This window comes from Glycine max, chromosome 1 (assembly GCF_000004515.6).
Source record: "Glycine max cultivar Williams 82 chromosome 1, Glycine_max_v4.0, whole genome shotgun sequence".
In the NCBI taxonomy this organism is placed as follows: Eukaryota; Viridiplantae; Streptophyta; class Magnoliopsida; order Fabales; family Fabaceae; genus Glycine; species Glycine max.
Window position 1 is genome coordinate 9,682,128 of NC_016088.4, and position 19,319 is coordinate 9,701,446.

General features: G+C 32.6%; 1 non-coding gene across 1 annotated transcript; it reads right to left on the bottom strand.

Moving 5' to 3' along the window:
* Positions 1-17,845: 17,845 nt before the first annotated feature.
* On the bottom strand, positions 17,846-17,952 carry LOC112997839 (small nucleolar RNA R71). Its single transcript, XR_003262909.1, has one exon. It is a non-coding gene; the product is annotated as a small nucleolar RNA R71 (small nucleolar RNA).
* Between the last annotated feature and the right edge of the window lie 1,367 nt (positions 17,953-19,319).

A 19,319-nucleotide genomic window follows, 5' to 3' on the forward strand; every position in this document is an offset into this window, starting at 1 on the left:
CGTTTCTAATGCCCGATGTGTTAAAATTTATTACCTCATCCTCGTACTCATTGGGTATCGGGTATCCCCGCTGGTTTAAATTTACAAAAAAAAATTGTAAAAAAATCAATTTAAAAAAATGATTGTTTACAAAAAAAAAATCTTAAATTATGTAAAAATTATAAAAAAAATTAACAAGTAATTAATAAAATTTTAATAATTTCATCATCGGGGTAGGTACGGGAATGAGTATGGGACGGGTAGTGACATTCTCGTCCCCGACCCTGACCCCGACTAAAAAAGTCAGGTAATCCCCGAACTCGAACTCATACCTGATCAACTCGGGTATTCTCCGTCAAAATCGGGACGGATTTGGACGAATACCCAAAGGTAAGAGTTTCATTGTCATACCTAAATAATAATCTTTATTATAACACGGTACGTATGAACTGAATTTGGAATATTGACACTATTATGTATTCACCAATTGAAAACCAATCACACTGGACTAGGCATGGCACCCGTGCGGGGCGGGGGTGGGGAGTACTCCCTCGCTCCCCATCTCCGAACCTTATCGTGCTTCCCGTCCCCGTCCCCGCTCCACGTGGTGGGGGTATTTTTTGTCCCGTTTCCGTTCCCTGGCTCCCCACGGGGACCTGCGGGGATCCCATTTTACATTAAAAAATGTCAAAAATTATTATTATTATAATATATATATATATAATATATATATATATATATATATATATATATATAATTTTTTTGTTTTATCTCAATTTTTCGACAATAATAAATTTAAGGTTTAATTCTAAGTTTAAAACATGACTAAAAATACCAAAATAAATCAATAATAATAGTAATAAAATTACACAAGCATAAAAGCATCCAAGAAATATCCAAGTACACATTAATGTTACAGTATTACACAATAAAAACAATAAAACTAGCATAACATCACAAGTCTTCATACAATAAATTAACATCATCATACTGAATCAAGTCTTCATACTTGCATCCAAGTGCAACGAAACATCTTCAACATCAAACCTATACAATGAAACATGTAAATATGTGTTTAGAAATATAAAAAAGTCATGAATTAATATAATAAAATACAACAGAGGAAGAACATACAACATAAATAAATAAATAAATAAATAAAACAAAGGAAGAACAATTCGAAGTTGCAAAACCCAGAAATGCACGGTGCAACTCAAAGAAGAAAAAGGTGAAACAAAGGCTTCCACAAGTTCACGGCTGAAACAAACAGTGAAGAAGGAACGGTGAAACAAACGATGAAGAAGCGAAGAAGTGAAGAGGGTGAAGACAGTGTAAAACGGTGAAACGAACGGTGAAGAAGTGAAAAAGTGAAGAAGGAACGAAGATGAAGCAGTGAAGAAGGAACAAAGGTGAAGAAGGAAGTCAAGGAACGAAGTCTGAATGTTTAATGCGGCGTTTTAGGGTTTAGGTAATGTTGGTGTCTTTATAACTTGTGAGATATTACTTATATATATGATAATTTTATTTTGTATTTTTTTACTAGTAAAATACTATATTAACCCTTATATTTATGTTATACATATTATAAGTTATGAGGATATATAAGTAAAATTCTATATACGCGGGAATACGGGGACCCTACGGGGCGAGGAGCATAGTCCCCGTCCCCAAATTAGCTACGGGGGGATTTTTCATCCCCATCCCAGTCCCCATGGGAAATTTTTCCCCGACCACAGGGTCCCGAATGGGGCAGTACCCGTGGGGACCCCCGAATTGCAGGGAGAATTGTCATGCCTACAATGAGCTATTATATAATTTAACATGTTACTAACTAGTAGTACTATTATTGTGTCACAAGAAACAAATTTACACCACTTAATCAATATGTCAATATGTTTATCCATAGGTTAATATCTTAATTTTAGAGATGTTTACCACCCTCCAAAAACCATATTTTTACATTTAAAGCATTTTTTGGGTTTGTATCAAGTTTTTTAGCCAGACTTAAAAGTATTCAACTATCTCAATTAAAATACCTTAAAAAAATTCTCTTTTAAAAACTAATTCTTATCTCATCTGAATTTGACATAAAAGTAGTCTTTGGAAAATCCAATTGGAATTTTTTTTTCTTTCTTTTAATTAGAAAAGGAAAACTTAGATCCATTATATATAGAGCCTTACAGGGTTATATTACCTTACCTTTACAAAAGAGGCTAATTTCACAACTTGAACATGTCACCTTTTCTTCATTTAAAAACAAAATAATTTTTTTATTAAAATAATATAAATTATTTTGGAGGGAAAAAGGCAAAAATCTCAAACAAAAGAAAAAGAAAACACTAAAAAACTATAAACATTGCATAAGAGTCAAGCTCTGAACATACCAGAATATTAGCTCCCATACTAGTTCCAACCGCAATCAGAGGTGCCTTGGATTTCTCTCTATGGAGATAATTAACCAGTGCATGGATATCCTTAGTCCATCCAGCATTGTAGGAATAACCAGACTGAAATTATTTTAATAAGAAAAGGCGTTACAAAAGGAAGAAAACTGTCAACACCACAATATGAAATTGATATATAAATGCAAAATAATGTTACATCACAAGTTTGTTTCTAATATAATCTAGCTTTTTTTAATATCTATATTAAAAATGAATTTCAGTAATTTTTGAAAAAAAATGATCAGTAATAAAAATAATGTTATATCACAATTTAAGTTTTTTTTTACATAATTTAAATTATTTATTATAAATTCAAAATATATTTTATATATTGAAAGACATACATTTGTTATGAATTTTAATCATAATATAATTTATATGTTAAAAATATTCATTTTTTTTATAAATTCTAATTATATAAAAAATCATCCTATAAAATACTAGTTAAATATTATTCCTTAATCCACTGACGTTACTTTAGTTTCCAAAAACTTAATTTCACAGTATTAATTATTACACCAATTTTAATTTGTTATTTTTTTTTAACAAATCATATACGCTATTTGTTTTATCAGTACATATCATATACACTATGATGGATCCTAGTTTATTTCCCTGACTTTTATCTAATTTCAAAATTAACACGCACAAGTTATACAACATTAACACTGATTTTCTTTTAAGGGTGCTAGCTGCAACAATTACTTATGATCTAATAGCAATCAAACAACGTATATGTTAATATAAACTTTTTACAAAGACATGTATATATCAGTATAAGCCACCATACCTACACCACGACCTTCCCGAATCTCCATCGTCATTGCTCTTGAAACTACATATCTTGATGCAAGATCCTGAATCCAGCCTCAAGCTCTTCAATTAATTAACAATGTGCACTTTTATTTATCAAATTCAGATAATATGTATAGTATGGTAACATGTAATCTTGTTTGCATGGGAGAAACAAAATAAGTTATCTTGCCTGCTTTTGTTTGTTCTTTCTTTTGTTCTCATCGAAAGAAAAAATGTTATCAGGGGGAAAAGAAAAAATCACAAGAGATGGTTTGCAGTTTTTCAAGGGAACAAAAATATAATAGAACATAAAGCAGTGGAAAACCTCAACGTTACAACTTAAAATTAGGACCCTCAAATGTAAAAGAACAACCAAGAGTAGGACTTGCCAAATCAAACCATGAGTCGAGCATCAACGGGAGACAAATATTTTATCTTAAAATCAATTAGCATTAAGTGAAGTTGCCCAACAGAAGAGTCTGACTCTGATATCATATTAGATTTCATCTTAAAATCAATTGATATTAAGTGAAGTTGTCCAACAGATATATAAGCTGGACTCCAAGGAGTGAGGCAGCCGACGTGGGACTTGGATATTTCCCAACATTAACCTACTGTGTGGATCAATTGTAGGCAGCCTTAGGCTATTCTTCAAATTAATAATTCATTGTGTAAACATGGTAAATCAAACTTGAAACTTGTGGTGAATTATGAGATTTTCACTTCAAAATTTGTACCACCCTATACATAATTGTATTCTCATCAATTAGTGTTGCCAACATATTCAGGGGGGGTGCTTGACATGATAGTGTCAACTTAATATACTTTGGTGCACCATCCAATACTGTTTATAACTAACTGTACAAGCAAAAAAAAAACAATACACTATGGGGTAATCTCAATGATTTTTTAAAAGCACAAACCTGGTAGATGAAAGATTAAATCATTGTCCATCAGTGATACACAACATAATTATATAGCCAAGTTTAAAATGTCATGTATCCAAAATAATAATGAAGTGTCAAACAAGAATGAATTATGAATGTAAGCGGTGACAGTGTGAAAGTGATCCAAGATTATAGTTAAAGCACATCACAAAGCATACTATGACTTACATATAAGAAAATTTATAATACAAACCTAAGGAAGCTACTGTTGATTTCATCTGATTGAACTCACCATTCAATGCTATCATTCTTGATTCCTTTCTTCTTTTTTTTCTTCATAAATTACACTTAACAATGAAATAATTTTTACACATGGATACTAGTTAGTAGTTACAACAAAGTATAACAACCAAAAGACCCAATAAGGAATAACATAAAGCAGAACAAATAGTCACAATATGAATGTTACAGAGAACTGTCCATATACACAATATGCTTAAGAAACGAGCCATAAAAAGATTATAGCAAAGCCCTCTCATATCATACCTAAGCTACAACAGTGTGTGAACGAGTTGGGAAGAGCTTGGTAATACAAGCAGTATTGAACCCGTGTTCTAAAACTCCAATAGCAGCTCTCAATCCCGCGCCACCAGCTCCTATGACAACAACATCATAAGTATAATCCACCATGGTGTACGAGGAGTTCGCCCCACTCTGCAAAGCACAAAAAATTTGCAATAAACGTCAAACGATTTAGCTTCAGTAGAACATCATCCACATATAATGACAGGAAAAAGATCTAATCTAACAGATACAATAAGGTAAAAATGAAAAGAAATCGAGGTAATAGCAAAAGCATAAATGATTAAATATCTGTTGGATCAAGTGGCCTCAGAATAATTAAGAAAGGGGGTTGAATTAATTATTAATGAACTTTTACTAATTAAAATATACCCTTCTTAGGCTTTTACTATGTTGTTAAGAAAGTAAAGAATAGAAATATAAACTTAACCAAAAGTAAAAGTGGTAATTAAAGTACACAGTGGAAATTAAAAGAGTAGGGAAGAAGAAGACAAACACACAAGAGTTTTATACTGGTTCGGCAATAACCCGTGCCTACATCCAGTCCCCAAGCGACCTATGGTCCTTGAGATTTCTTTTCAACCTTGTAAATTCCTTTACAATCAAAGATCCACAAGGGATGTACCCTCCCTTGTTCTCTTTGAACAACCTAGTGGATGTACCCTCCACTAGAACTGATCTACAAGAGATGTACCCTCTCTTATTCTTGGTCACAACAACCCAAGTAGATGTACCCTCTACTTGTACCACAAAGGATGTACCCTCCAATGTGTTAAAACAAAGTTCTCAGGCAGTTAGTCCTTTGAAACTTTGTGAAGGGGGAAACAAAAGAATTCTTAGGCGGTTAGTCCTTTGAAATCTTTTGTTTATGGGAAAGGGAAGAATCAAAAGAATTCTCAGACTGTGTCGTTTTGAATTCTTTGACAAGGGAGAAGGGAGACACAAAAGAATTCAGGCTGTTAGTCCTTTGTTCTTTTGGAAAAGGGAGAAGAGAGACACAAAAAGAATTCAGGCGGTTAGTCCTTGGCGAATTATTTTTGGCAAAGGGAGAAGAGAATGAAAAAGATGAATAACACAAGTTTTGTTTTCAAGGTTTGGAAAACCAGAAAACTTAAGAAAGCTTTTGCAAAGGAAGAAGAAGAAGAAGTTCAAAGAGATTCAAGGATTGTAAAGGATTGTAATGATTGTTCTAAATGAATTGATAAAATGCAAATCAAGGTCTTGCTTTTATAGACTCTTCATGTCTGGTCAAGAAAACCATTAGAAGAGTTATGACCTTTAGAAAAACTTGAAAACCATTGGAAGAGTTACATCTTTTGATTTTTGTTCAAAACTTATCACTGGTAATCGATTATCAAATCATTGTAATCGATTACATAAAGCATTTTGGTGAAAGGATGTGACTCTTCACATTTGAATTTGAATTTCAACGTTCAATCACACTAGTAATCGATTACTAAATCATTGTAATCGATTACACCATTTTGAAATCAATTGGAATGTTGTAAATTCAGTTGAAAGCTTTTTGAAAACAAACTTTGCTACTGGTAATCGATTACAATAAACTGGTAATCGATTACTAGAGAGTAAAAACTCTTTGGTAAAAGGTTTTGTGAAAAATTCATGTGCTACTCAATGTTTTGAAAAACTTTTTAGTACTTATCTTGATTCTTGAATCTTCAACTTGATTATTCTTGATTCTTGAAACTTAAATCTTGAAACTTGATTCTTGAAATCAAATTTCCTCTTTATTCTTGAAGTGTTCTTGATTCAATCTTGAACTCATTCTCTTGGACTTTTTGTCATCATCTTTATTATCATCAAAACTCCTTGAATCAATCTTGATTCAACATCATGAAGCTTGCTTCTACAATATCAATTAAATGGAAAACCCAAGAAAGAGAGGAGTCATACAGAGAAGAATCTAGAAAGTTGAGATCCAAGTGAGTGATTGGAGGTGGATCTGGTGGAAGCAGGTCCACCGAGTCCACCTTCACGAAACCCAACACCTTCAGCCACGTTTCCACGATGCCCAAGTATGCGAACCGGGTGTTGCTCCTCATCCTGTTCTGGTTCACCATCTTGGCCTCAAGGTTCATTTCCTCAATCACCACGTGCCACGTCGACTTCCCACTTCTTAGGTTAAGCCTTATTTTTGTTAACACGCTTTTCAAACTCTCTTTCGTGTCTTTGAATATTGAATCCAGTGGCGTCATGCAGGAACCGATTACTACAACTTTGTTTGTGTCGCGTTCCTCCCACGCGATCCAGAAGGGGAAGAAGAACGTGTTTCTAATAAAAAGAATGTTAAGGTTTATAAGGATGTCAGAGAAGAAAGAGAGGTCAGTGCGAAGGAGGGAGGCAAGAAGGGAAGGGAGGATGTCGTGGTTGGTGACGTGGAAGGTGCCCTAGTGGTAGCAGGAGAGGTAGAGGGGGAGTCGGAGAGTGAGAGTGAGAAAAGAGAGAGGAGACGGAAAAAAATTAAAACCACTAATTTCTAAGACGATTTTTGTGAAACCATTGTAGAATAGTAGTTTTGAAGACGGTTGTAAAACTATCTTTGTTAAATAATCTCGTATTTACAAAATTATCACCGTGTGACATTCTAAGATGGTTCCGCATAACCGTCTTAAAATGTCTGTCATAAAAAATAGTTTTTTAGTAGTGTTGAAAATCAATTGAAAGGGAATAATCACATTTGAGATATGGAAGTTATAAATAATGACTTCTTAAAATTACATTCAAATGTGGAAAATCATACCCTAGGCGTAGAACAAGTCATGCTTTATCTTGATTATATATATATCACATAAAATTAAAATTACATAAATTCTACAATATTATATCACATATTTAACATATTTTTCTATTTGTAAATTATTATCTAATATTAAAATGTCAGCTAAAATAGAATTTTGGTCTCTGATTTACATTTTAGGTTTCAATTTGGTCTTTTTAAGTTTAAAATGTTTTATTTTGATCCAATGATCCACTAGTTTGACCATCGATCCAATGGCCTTGTGCATTGACCAATTGATGGATGGTCCAATTTTTATAACTATTATAGAATAATTAACTAAATATAAAAATTATGAAATAAACTTCTGTTGAAAAGAATTCATGTTACATAAGAGTCTAATTTAGATTTATAAACCCCGCCAAAGTAGTTTTGAAAATCATGACAAACTACAAAACAAAAATAAGATATAAATAAAGTTGACATGAGCATTTAATGCCTAGATCTAGCTCCTAATGCTTGAATATATTACTATCCTTTATTGTAGTATTTTTCCTGAATTGCTCCCATGTTAGTTTGCAAGGAACTAGCTACTAGAAAGCTACAAAAAATCACCATTAAAAGTTACATAGAAGATAAAACTAAGACTAACATTTTTTTTCATTGATATCCTCCATTACACAAGTACAATAAACTTAAATAAACTATAATGCAAGGATAAAAATCACAAGGGTTGAATTATGGTTTCAAAAACTTCTCACAAACCTTATTCGTAAAAACACCTTATCGTCTAAAGAAATAGATAGAAAATAGCACATGAGAAAAGGTAGCTGTCAATAGTTTCAAAAAAAGTATTGTTTTATCAAAAACCTTTATAAAAAAATGTTGTTTTAACTTCCCAATTCAAGGTTAGATATAAACAAATAAAAGCAAGAAGAAAACACAAAAATTTATATTGGTTCATCTCAACCACCAATGTTGCATTTAATTGTTGTCAACCCACCAAGTTCCACTATTTTTCACAAAGATACATGTATTTTTTTTTTTCAAGCTACTCCTAGCTTAAACAAAGTAGTTTTACACTAGTATCTCTAAGCTAATAATCCAAGTATTTTTTGCTACCAAACCACTTTTGACTCTTACAAATCAACTGATTTCTTTGCGTTTACAAGTGCACACTGACTTTGTTATCGTCTTACAAATGTGTTTACAAATTAAGTTCACAGTTTAACTTTTTAGATATACAAGATGTTTTGAGAGATTAAGAAAACTTAAAAAATTGCTTTTGCAGTAGTTTGAATGCTTGAGAATTAATGTTTGTTAAGGTTTTTAACATTAGTGCTTCAAAACTTCAAGTATTTATAGACTCGTTGAGGTAGTAACTTTCTCTCTCAAAAAACCTTCTTCTTTCATTTGTTGGTCATCTATTAATGAAGGTGTCTATTGAGGCATTAAATGTTTATCACCAACTTGTAAATATATTTTTTTATAAAACATTCAACTTATCTTCCTTGAGAAGCACTTCATATCTTCTCCATCAAAAGTCAAATTGCCTTTTTCAATCAAGTACATTTTATCTTACTTTTAGGCACATATTTTGATAATGTAGGAACCTTTTTTCTTTTGACTCCTCTCTTCCTCTTAGTTCTTTGACATATCCTATGAAGAATGAAGGAACATTCCATACATAAGGATTAACTGCAGAAAGCATGAACTTGATCATAAATGATGCAAACTCAGTGTTTGTCTACTATTGTTTGATCCATCAAATGTACACTTAGTGCATTTTCATCTGTATGCTTTCATACACAAACTTTAAAACTTAATATTAATTTGCATCAAATCAAAATAATTAAGGATTCTAATTCATCTTATAACTCAACATATAATTACTAACCAAATTGAATAACAACCCTAAAAGTGTCACTGGCCAATTTTAGGGAATAAAATGAAAGTACAAAAATAACAAAATATCTACTAATTAAGATAATTTAACTCCGTCTAAAACCTTTCAACCACTTAATTTTATCTCCTTTTGGGCCTAGATCCCACCCTACCATCTTTCCAAAACTCAATATTTTCTTTTAGATTTATATATTTATACACAAGGATGTAAATGTTAGTGCTTAACATGCAAAGATAAGTGTTGACCACACATCGAGTAGTTGTGTAAGCTAGTATGTGTGATCTAAGAATCCAACCCAATTATATTCCAGGGAATTGGTTTGGGTCGTTGATCAATTTGGGTTCATTTCAACTAACCCAATTGTACTTAGGTTCGGAGTCAGATTGATAAGTTCTAAAAATTAACCCAACCCAACTAGGATAAAATATGTTTTTAATCCCTAAAATATGGGATAAGTTTGTTTTTTATCCTTTAAATTTAAAATTTATTTTTTTTAGTTCCTTTAATTTAAAAAGAAGTTTTGTTTTAGTCCCTATGTCCAATTTTTTTTTTGTCCAAACATTGTCAAAATGAATAGTTTGAAAGGAAAACACATATGTGGTAGGGTATTTGACAATAAGAAAGCAAAATCAATTTGGGTTACCATGTAAGCCATTTGTAATTCATTAGCCACATAAGTGAAATCTCTAACCGTGTTTGGATAGAAATATTGAAACAAGTTTTTCTTTTTCAAATTACAAAGACTAAAAAAATTAATATTAAATTTGAGAGACCAAAAAGAAACTTATTCTAAATTTGAAGGATTAAAAACATACTTAAGTCTATTACTACCTTCATTCCTATTTATAAGACCTAACTTTTTTAATTTATTTGTTCCTTTATATAAGACCTAATCCATATTGCCACATGCATTAATTATTTTTAGACTAAAAATACCCCTAATTAAATAAGAGAGACGTGCATTTAGAAGAGAGAAAAATATTAATGACAATGGTATTTTTGAAAAAGTATATAAATTTAGGACAAATGTTTTGCTATAAACTAAATTAATTACTTTTCTTAATTTTAGTGAATTACATAATTGAGTGTTATAAATAAGAACCAAGGCAAATAACTTAAAATGATATACTTATATGATTATTTCTTTACTTAATTTCTTACTTTAGAGACAAAACTATAGTTTTAGGTAAGAATATCTATTTGCTTATTTTGAATTATTGTTATTTTTCTTTAAAGATCAAATATTTTAAAATTAAAATAAATTATATAAATATTATAATACTAAAATAAATAGCATAGTATTAAATGTGAATTTTTTCAAATACTGAGGATAAAATAAAAAATTATGATATACTATAAATTATTATTTTAAGAAACATATAGAAAAAATGTTATATGCTCCTGAGATATAAGCTCATTTATCAAACATTTTTATTTTAATCAAGAAAATTTATAAGCTTTATGAGCTAGTCAAAGAAGTTATAAAAGGTAAAATTCTTAACATGAATATTTGAATGTGTGACAAGTTAATAGATTCTCGGCATTTATGTTACATCATCAATTAATAAAGCTACTTAATAGTAGAGACTAGAAAAAAAAAATTATAAAGACTAAAATCACAATAAAATCTTTCAAGAATTAAAATAAAAAAATCATTATTTTATAGAGAACGAAATGGATATTAAGCCTTTTTAATTTATGTATGCACTAGTTATAAAAAAACGTATTCATAAATTTATTTTAGTTTTTAAAGAAACTTATTTAATTTTTTTTACTCACCTATGAATATTTATAAAGAAATTAATCCAAACAAAAATTAATCTAATACTAAACCGTTACTATATAACTTATCTTTTTTTAGTAGTTTGATATGTTGATTTCCGCACCAACCAAAAACAGCAATATTCGATGCAGTACACATACGTGATGTGATTAACTAACTAGTTCTTTATCAAAAAAAAAAAAACTAACTAGTTCATTATAATCAAATAATTTGTTAAACACAATTTCATCGTTTTTACAATTTAATATTTTGATAGAATAACTTTGCAAAAGTTCCGATCTTATGATCCCTTATAAATTACGCAAAGCCCTTGTTACTTTGAAATCAAATGGGCATGATTATTGTTATGCTACTTTGTTCATTATATTTACGAATTCAATTGTCTAACTAAGGAAGTTTCGAGCACCATGATTTAAACAATATTTTTATTGGTTTTGATGGAGTACATTGTGATCAATCTAAATAGGATATTGTAATCCATCGGATATTGATAGCTGGTTATTTTTATATCTAAAATTATTAATGTTCATGTGCATCACTGTTTCGAACGTACTAAAAGTCCTAATTGTCTATTAATTAATTTAGCAGTTGCATACAAAGTATACATATCTTTATCTTTATATACTTACTTAATTATCAATTTGGTTACAAAATTATTTTTAAATGTTGAATTTAGTTCTTAAGTTTTTAAAAATGAATCAATTTAATTTTTAAATTACTTTAAATGATTAAATTTGATCTTGAAGTTCTTAAAAATTTGATAACCAAATTGATCCATTTTGAAGAACATAAGGGTCAAATTAGACCTTTTAAAAAATTGGAACTAAATTAATTGATTTTTAAGAACTTGAAACCAAATTGAACTTTTTTAAAATTTAGGGATCATATTGAACTATTTAAAATAATTTTAGGACTAAATTGATAATTAAGTCTATGTATAAAGATAAAGATATGTATAACTTGTATGCAACCGCTAAATTAAGATATTATTGTTACATGAAAGTGGTAGCGATGATGATGACGACAACAATTGTGTTGGTGGTGGTGGCGGCTGTAGTTGACAATCATGGTGGTGATTGCGATGACGGCCATGACAATTATGATGGAAACGGTCACGACGGTGGTGGTGGAACATAAGAATAAGAATGACTAATATTAACTGTTAAATTAAAATGAAAGTCTAAGATAAAAACATTTTAAATTCAAATTAAAATTTAATTTAATCATAAAATCTCTATAAGATTTATCAAATAGAAAATCAAATATCATAAAAATTTAATTTATGTCAAGATCGTCATCATAACCACCACCATTATCGCCGTCACCACCACCACCATTGTGATCGTCGCCATGACCATCGTTGTTGCCACCAACATAACTATCAACATGTTGGTGGCGACGATGATGATCATGACGGTAATCATAGTGGTAGTGATGGTAATGGCAACGACAATAATTATGTTGGTGGTAGCGACGATGATTGACGAGCATAGTGGTGATTGCAGTGGTGACCATGACAATTGGTGGAAACGGTCATAACAATGGTGGTAATCATGTTGATGATAGGTTTAAGATATTTTAGGATATTATAGATTAAATCTTTAAGATATTTGATTTTCTGTTTGGTAAATCTTATTGAGATTTTATGATTAAATGAAGTTTTAATTTGAATTTAAAATATTTTAATCTTGATCTTTCATTTTAATTTAACGGTTGAGATTATTCATTCTCATTCTCACATAAGATGATCATTCTCATATATATATATATATATATATATATATATATATATATATATATATATATATATATATAGATATAGAGTTGAGATAACCAATGCAACATGTTTTCCCACCCAAATAAAGGATAAATATGTAACTAAAATGTGTTAAACTCAGAGAAATTACGATGAAAACTGTGAGCTCTCCTCTGGAGAATTCTCATTTAAATAATATGATACAATGTGATTTCTAACCTTGAATTTTGCTAAAAAAAAACTATATATGGTAACCTACAATTGGGCTAAGTAATTAAGGATATAATTACACAATTACAGCTATATAATCATACAAGATATACTGGTTTAAAGGGCCAACAAATCTGCACAAATAAGGGCAAATAATTTTCCTATTAATCTTATTAACATCCCCCCTCAAATTGATGTTGGTGAATCTACAAGCATCAATTTGTTGACTAGGAAATTATGTCGTTGAACAGATGTTGAGACATGAGGCAGAGTGATAATTCTACGATCATAGGCTTCCCTGATTAAATGGCAATCAACCTCTATGTGCTTTGTTCTTTCATGGTATACAAGATTTGCTGCAACTTGTATTATCAACATACAATGGATCAATATTCTACTTCAGTAGAGGATTTAGAGACCGATTCCCGTTTCTTGCATTTCTAGGAGATAGGGTGTTAACTCCTCTTTATAACTGCGGAATTTATTAGCAAGAGCACTGAGTCATACAAGTAGTATAAAACGGTAAGACTGAGTATCGTATCCACAAGGAGTTTGTTTCATTCAGAAAAGCATTCATTCAATAAGTAGACATTTGTGTAACATCATGAAATGGAAATGAAAACAGAATATAGTTGCAATTCTAAAGATAACTACAAAATTAACTAAGTAAATGCGAGAATAAACTGATGATTAAAACGTTGGGCCTTTCTATTGAGTGACTTGATGCAATAAGGGTTTTTCTCTATCTAATGTTGTTTCTGTGTTCTATGCTGAGGACAATTATCCCAAACAACAATGTCTAACGCGAATGGGCTAATTCTAATTAAACTTCGTTCTCGGATCCCTCGTCAAACTTAGCCTAACCGAACAACATTAAGATCACAACATATTAAAAACTAGAGTCCCTGCACTCTGTGTCCAGAAAATACAGTTATTTAGCCCTGCTCTATCCAGTTCTAAGGATTCAAAACATTTCCCAATGCTAAAAATCCTAACTTTACACACAAATGGATGATCAGACCAAAAGCATGCAAGAATTAAGTGCAGATAGAAGTAGTGAACACATTAAAACAACATTAAATAGATAGTAAATAATATTTACATCAAGACTCAGCAGAAATTCCCAACAAAAGTTTTAGCCTTCCATGGCAAGTTATCACCTTTCAGTTACAATAGGAGGTTTTGGAAGCATAATTCAGATTACACAGTGGTAGGGATGTCTCCTTCACCTCTAAGAACCTAAAAATCACTCTAAAACCTAGAATCCTCTTGAATGCTGTGGTTTTTGGTGCTCCCTTGCCCTATTACATCGCTCTATTGCATAGGCTCTCAAGCATATCAAGCATCTATACCTATTTTTTGCCAACTTCAGCTTTTAAGGGCTTTTTGTCCTCGAAGGCTCGCTTAGCACCATTTTTGCGCTAAGCGCGAGCAAGTGATTTTCCGCTGAGCGAGCTGGGCGCGCTTAGCACGAGAGAAGACAAACGACTCACTGAGCGAGCTGATGACGCACTGAGCGTGCAGATGCTTGGCAGATTCTCCTCCAGATTCTCCCAACTTACTAAGTGGGTTGAGTGTCTCGCTTAACGGATGATTCTCGCTAAGCGCACAAGCCTCGCTTAGCGAGACACCAGCCACAACAACCTTCTTATTCTTCATCTTTTCACTTGAAATTGAAGTTGAAAACACATTAATTCACATCGAAGGGAATATCTCTGCATAAAAATCAAACTAAACCTAAAAATATGTACAAACCTATCAAAAGAACCATAAATTGGGGAAAAGACATGATTTTCCCAAAGCTTTTCAACACAAAAGTTAGTCGTAAATTGTGACTAACAACTCCTCCAAATTTACAGTTTTGCTTGTCCTCAAGCAAAGAAAGAACAGTTCACTTGTCCTCAAGTGACAAGCTCACAGTGGTTATTCAAAATTGTGTTTGTTTCCAAGCATTCAATCACATGACACAAGTGGCATACAATGCTTCAACCAACAACTTTTCACAAGATATGCAGATTTTCAAAGATAGGAACATGATTATTAAGCAACACAAGATATGCAGATATCAAGGAAGGATCATCCAGCCAAAGCCTCACGGTCACTGTTTCACTCAAGCACAAGTGTTTAGGCTATTTATCAATCAACAACCAACATAAGTCTCAACTTTTGCATTTCATCACATGCCATATAATCACAAACACACAAATTGAATCCGAAGGACTTTTCTTGGCTCGTAATCAGGCTGGGTGATGTGCCATTATTTTCTCCTATTTCTTAACCCTTTTTGCACCATTTTAAATACTGATTAGTCTTAATTGTCAAATTTATTAGGCAGTTTTATTATTTGGGCCCATTCAGCTAATTTGATGTTTTTAATCTAATTTCAGGAATTAATGAAGCATTGGGCTTGAATCTAGAATTGGGCTTGGGCTTGAATCCAGAATTGGGCTTGGACTTGAAGAGGGAAGACTAATTTATTCTACAAAATTAGATCTTATCTTATCTTATCTAGATATTATTTAGATTTGATCTCATCTAGATATTATTTCATCAAGATCTTATCTTATCTAGATTTGATTTGATTTTACTTATGGGCTTGGGTTTAAAACAGATTTGTAAGCTTTGGGGCTGAAAAACTATATAACAACACCAAGGTTCTAGTTTAGCTCTCTCTCTCCTCTCTCTCTTCTATTTTTCGTTTTTAGTTTTAGTCTCTCTTCTCTTTCTCTTTTCTTTTCATTTTTTACAATTCCAGTTCAGACTTTTAGTTTTATCAATAAAATTTCGTTCTCTATTTGATTAATGGAAGGTTAAGTTCGCAGCGTTGTTTTCTCTTGAGGATCAAGCACAGTTCTCTTTGAGGTTCTATTATTACTGTTAAATTCTGTTCAGTTTTTCCTCTTCACTAATTACTCTGAATTTGTTGCTATTAATTCATGCATGCTTAGTGCTTGAATAATTGTCTCTGCGCTTAATTTATGTTCATGCTTAATGATCGTTTATGAGTAATTGGTGTATGTGTTGCTTAATCACATAATGAATGCCTTATGTTAAATTTCGCTTAGTAATTTAATTTAGGGTTGGATTAAGTGGTTAAACTGATAAAGGATAAATTCTCGCAACCTAGGATAAGAGACTTGCTTGTGAATCAAGGGGAAGCAACGTATTTTAATTCTGATATTTTCTAATTCAATTTTACTTGTTGTTTAATTCACAAAAGCAAACAACCCCCCCCCCCCCCCAAATTTGTTACTATTTCCTACTATCTATTATGAAGATTTGGTTTATCATTGCTCATTGGGAAACGACCTAGGATCACTTCCTAGTTACTACATTTTAATGTTTATTTGATTCGGGTACGGCCTCAATCAAATTTGGCGCCGTTGCCGGGGAGCAGTGTCCAAAGGTTCATAATAGCTAGTGTCGTGTTAGTGTTTAATTCTTTCGTGTTTTATGTTTAATTGTTAGTGTTGTGTTAGTGTTGTTTAGTGTCTTGGTATTTTGTTTAGTGTGTGTTCTGTTTTAGTTTTTCTGTTAAGCGCTTCCCCTGTATCAGTTTTGGGTGTTTTGCTGTGAATATTGTTTTGTGACGGATTTAGCGACCATTTTTGCTTGCGGCAAAACAGCGTAGTAGTGGAAATCATGTAGCGACGGATTTTAGCGACCACCCTTACTGAATTATTTGGGATTTTTTGTTTTAGTAGCTAGAGTTGTTATTTTTGGCTGAATTTTTTTTGTGGTAACTTCTTTTAATCTATATTTTGTTGGAAAAATAGCTAGAGCCTTTAGTTTGGTCAGATTTGAAAGTTCCAAAAAAGTAGCAAATTTTATTTTTGTCAAAACTTCAAACGGCCATAGCTTTTGCTCCGGTTATCAGAATCACAATTATTATATATGTATTTGGGGTAGAAAAAAATTTCCTACACCATGGCAGCCGGCCATCCTATGAGGTCTCCATCGTCCAAAAAAAGTGATTCTGTCAAAAGTTTTTTATTTTTCAAGTATTATTCTCTTATTTTTCTTAACTTATCATTTTTAGCTTATATAGTTAGACTTCGAATTGTCATTTGAAATTTTTTGTGCTATCTTCTCATCATTTTATAAGGTTGCTCACAAAATTTCAAGTCATTTGGACATCATTTGATGGTAGCTGTAGTTCAAACCCACACTGTTACTTGCATAAGAAGGCAACTAATTGTGCATGCTGAATTTAGTGTATGACTAGAGGAAATCCATCTGACTTACAACCCTTTGATCCTGAGATAGATAGGACATTTCATAGATTAGTTAGACATCATTTAGTACCTTTTGAGCATCCTGAGCATTCTGTTATTGGTGATTTTGAGCATTATAGTTTTAAGCATTCTGATTTTGAATATTCTGAGAATATGGCACACCCTCCACCTCGTGAGAGGACTCTAAGGGAATTGGCTGCACCTGATTTTACCTACGAAAGCTTGTGCATCCAATACCCTGATGAGGATGTCCCATATGTTCTTAAAACTGGACTGATCCATTTGCTTCCAAAGTTTCATTGCCTTGCAGGTGAAGACCCACACAAGCATCTGAAAGAATTCCATATTGTCTGCTCCACCATGAAACCACCAGATGTCCAGGAGGACCACATATTTCTGAAGGCCTTTCCTCATTCTTTAGAGGGAGTGGCAAAGGATTGGCTATATTACCTTGCTCCAAGGTCTATCACGAGTTGGGATGACCTCAAGAGAGTATTCTTAGAAAAAAATTTCCCTGCTTCCAGGACCACGACCATCAGAAAAGATATTTTAGGCATTAGACAACTCAGTGGAGAGAGCCTATATGAATACTGGGAGAGATTTAAAAAATTATGTGCTAGTTTCCCTCACCATCAGATTTCAGAGCAGCTTCTCCTCCAATATTTTTATGAAGGACTCAGCAACATGGAGAGAAGTATGATAGATGCTGCCAGTGGTGGAGCCCTTGGAGACATGACCCCTGCTGAAGCCAGAAATTTAATTGAGAAGATGACTTCCAACTCTCAGCAATTCAGTGCCAGAAATGATGCTATTGTCATTAGAGGAGTGCATGAAGTAGCCACGAATTCATCTTCATCAGGTGAGACTAAGAAGCTTGAAGGTAAACTAGATGCCTTGGTTAACTTGGTAACCCAACTGGCCATGAATAAAAAATCTGCACCTGTCGCCAGACTCTGTGGTTTATGCTCCTCTGCCGACCACCACACAGACCTTTGCCCTTCTGTGCAACAATTTGAAGCAATTGAACAGCCTGAAGCTTATACTGCAAACATCTACAACAAACCTCCTCAACCTCAGCAGCAAAATCAGCCACAACAGAATAATTATGACCTCTCCAGCAACAGGTACAATCCCGGATGGAGGAATCATCCCAACCTTAGATGGTCGAATCCTTCACAACAGCAGCAACAACAATAGCCTTATTTTCAAAATGTTGTTGGCCCAAGCAGACCATACGTTCCTCCACCAATCCAGCACCAACAACAACAGCAACAGCCCCAGAAACAACAAATAGTTGAGGCCCCTCCGCAACCTTCCCTTGAAGAACTTGTGAGGAAAATGACTATGCAAAACATGTAGTTTCAACAAGAGACCAGAGCCTCCATTCAGAGCTTAACTAATCAGATGAGATAGTTGGCTACACAATTAAATCAACAACAGTCCCAGAATTCTAATAGATTGCCTTCTCAATCTGTCCAGAATCCCAAAAATGTGAGTGCCATTACATTGAGGTCAGGAAAGCAGTGTCAAGGACCTCAACCAGTAGCATCTTCCTTATCTGCCAATGAATCTGCCCAACCTCACTCTACTCCAGAAAAAGATGATGACAAAAATTTAAAGAGTAAGTTACCTAACAATTTCTATGCAGGTGAATCTAAAGAGAAGCAACATATGCCTCTTCCATTCCCTCCAAGAGCAATTTCTAACAAAAAAATGGAAGAGGCAGAGAAGGAGATTTTGGAAACATTTAGGAAAGTAGAGGTAAACATACCTCTGCTGGATGCAATAAAGCAAATTCTAAGATATGCTAAATTCTTGAAGGAGTTATGCACTAATAAGCGGAAGCTTAAAGGAAGTGAAAGAATTAGTATGGGCAGAAATGTCTCCGCATTGATTGGTAAATATGTTCCCCAAATCCCTGAAAAATGTAAAGATCCAGTTACATTCAGCATACCTTGTATTATAGGGAACAATAAGTTTGACAATGCCATGCTAGATTTAGGAG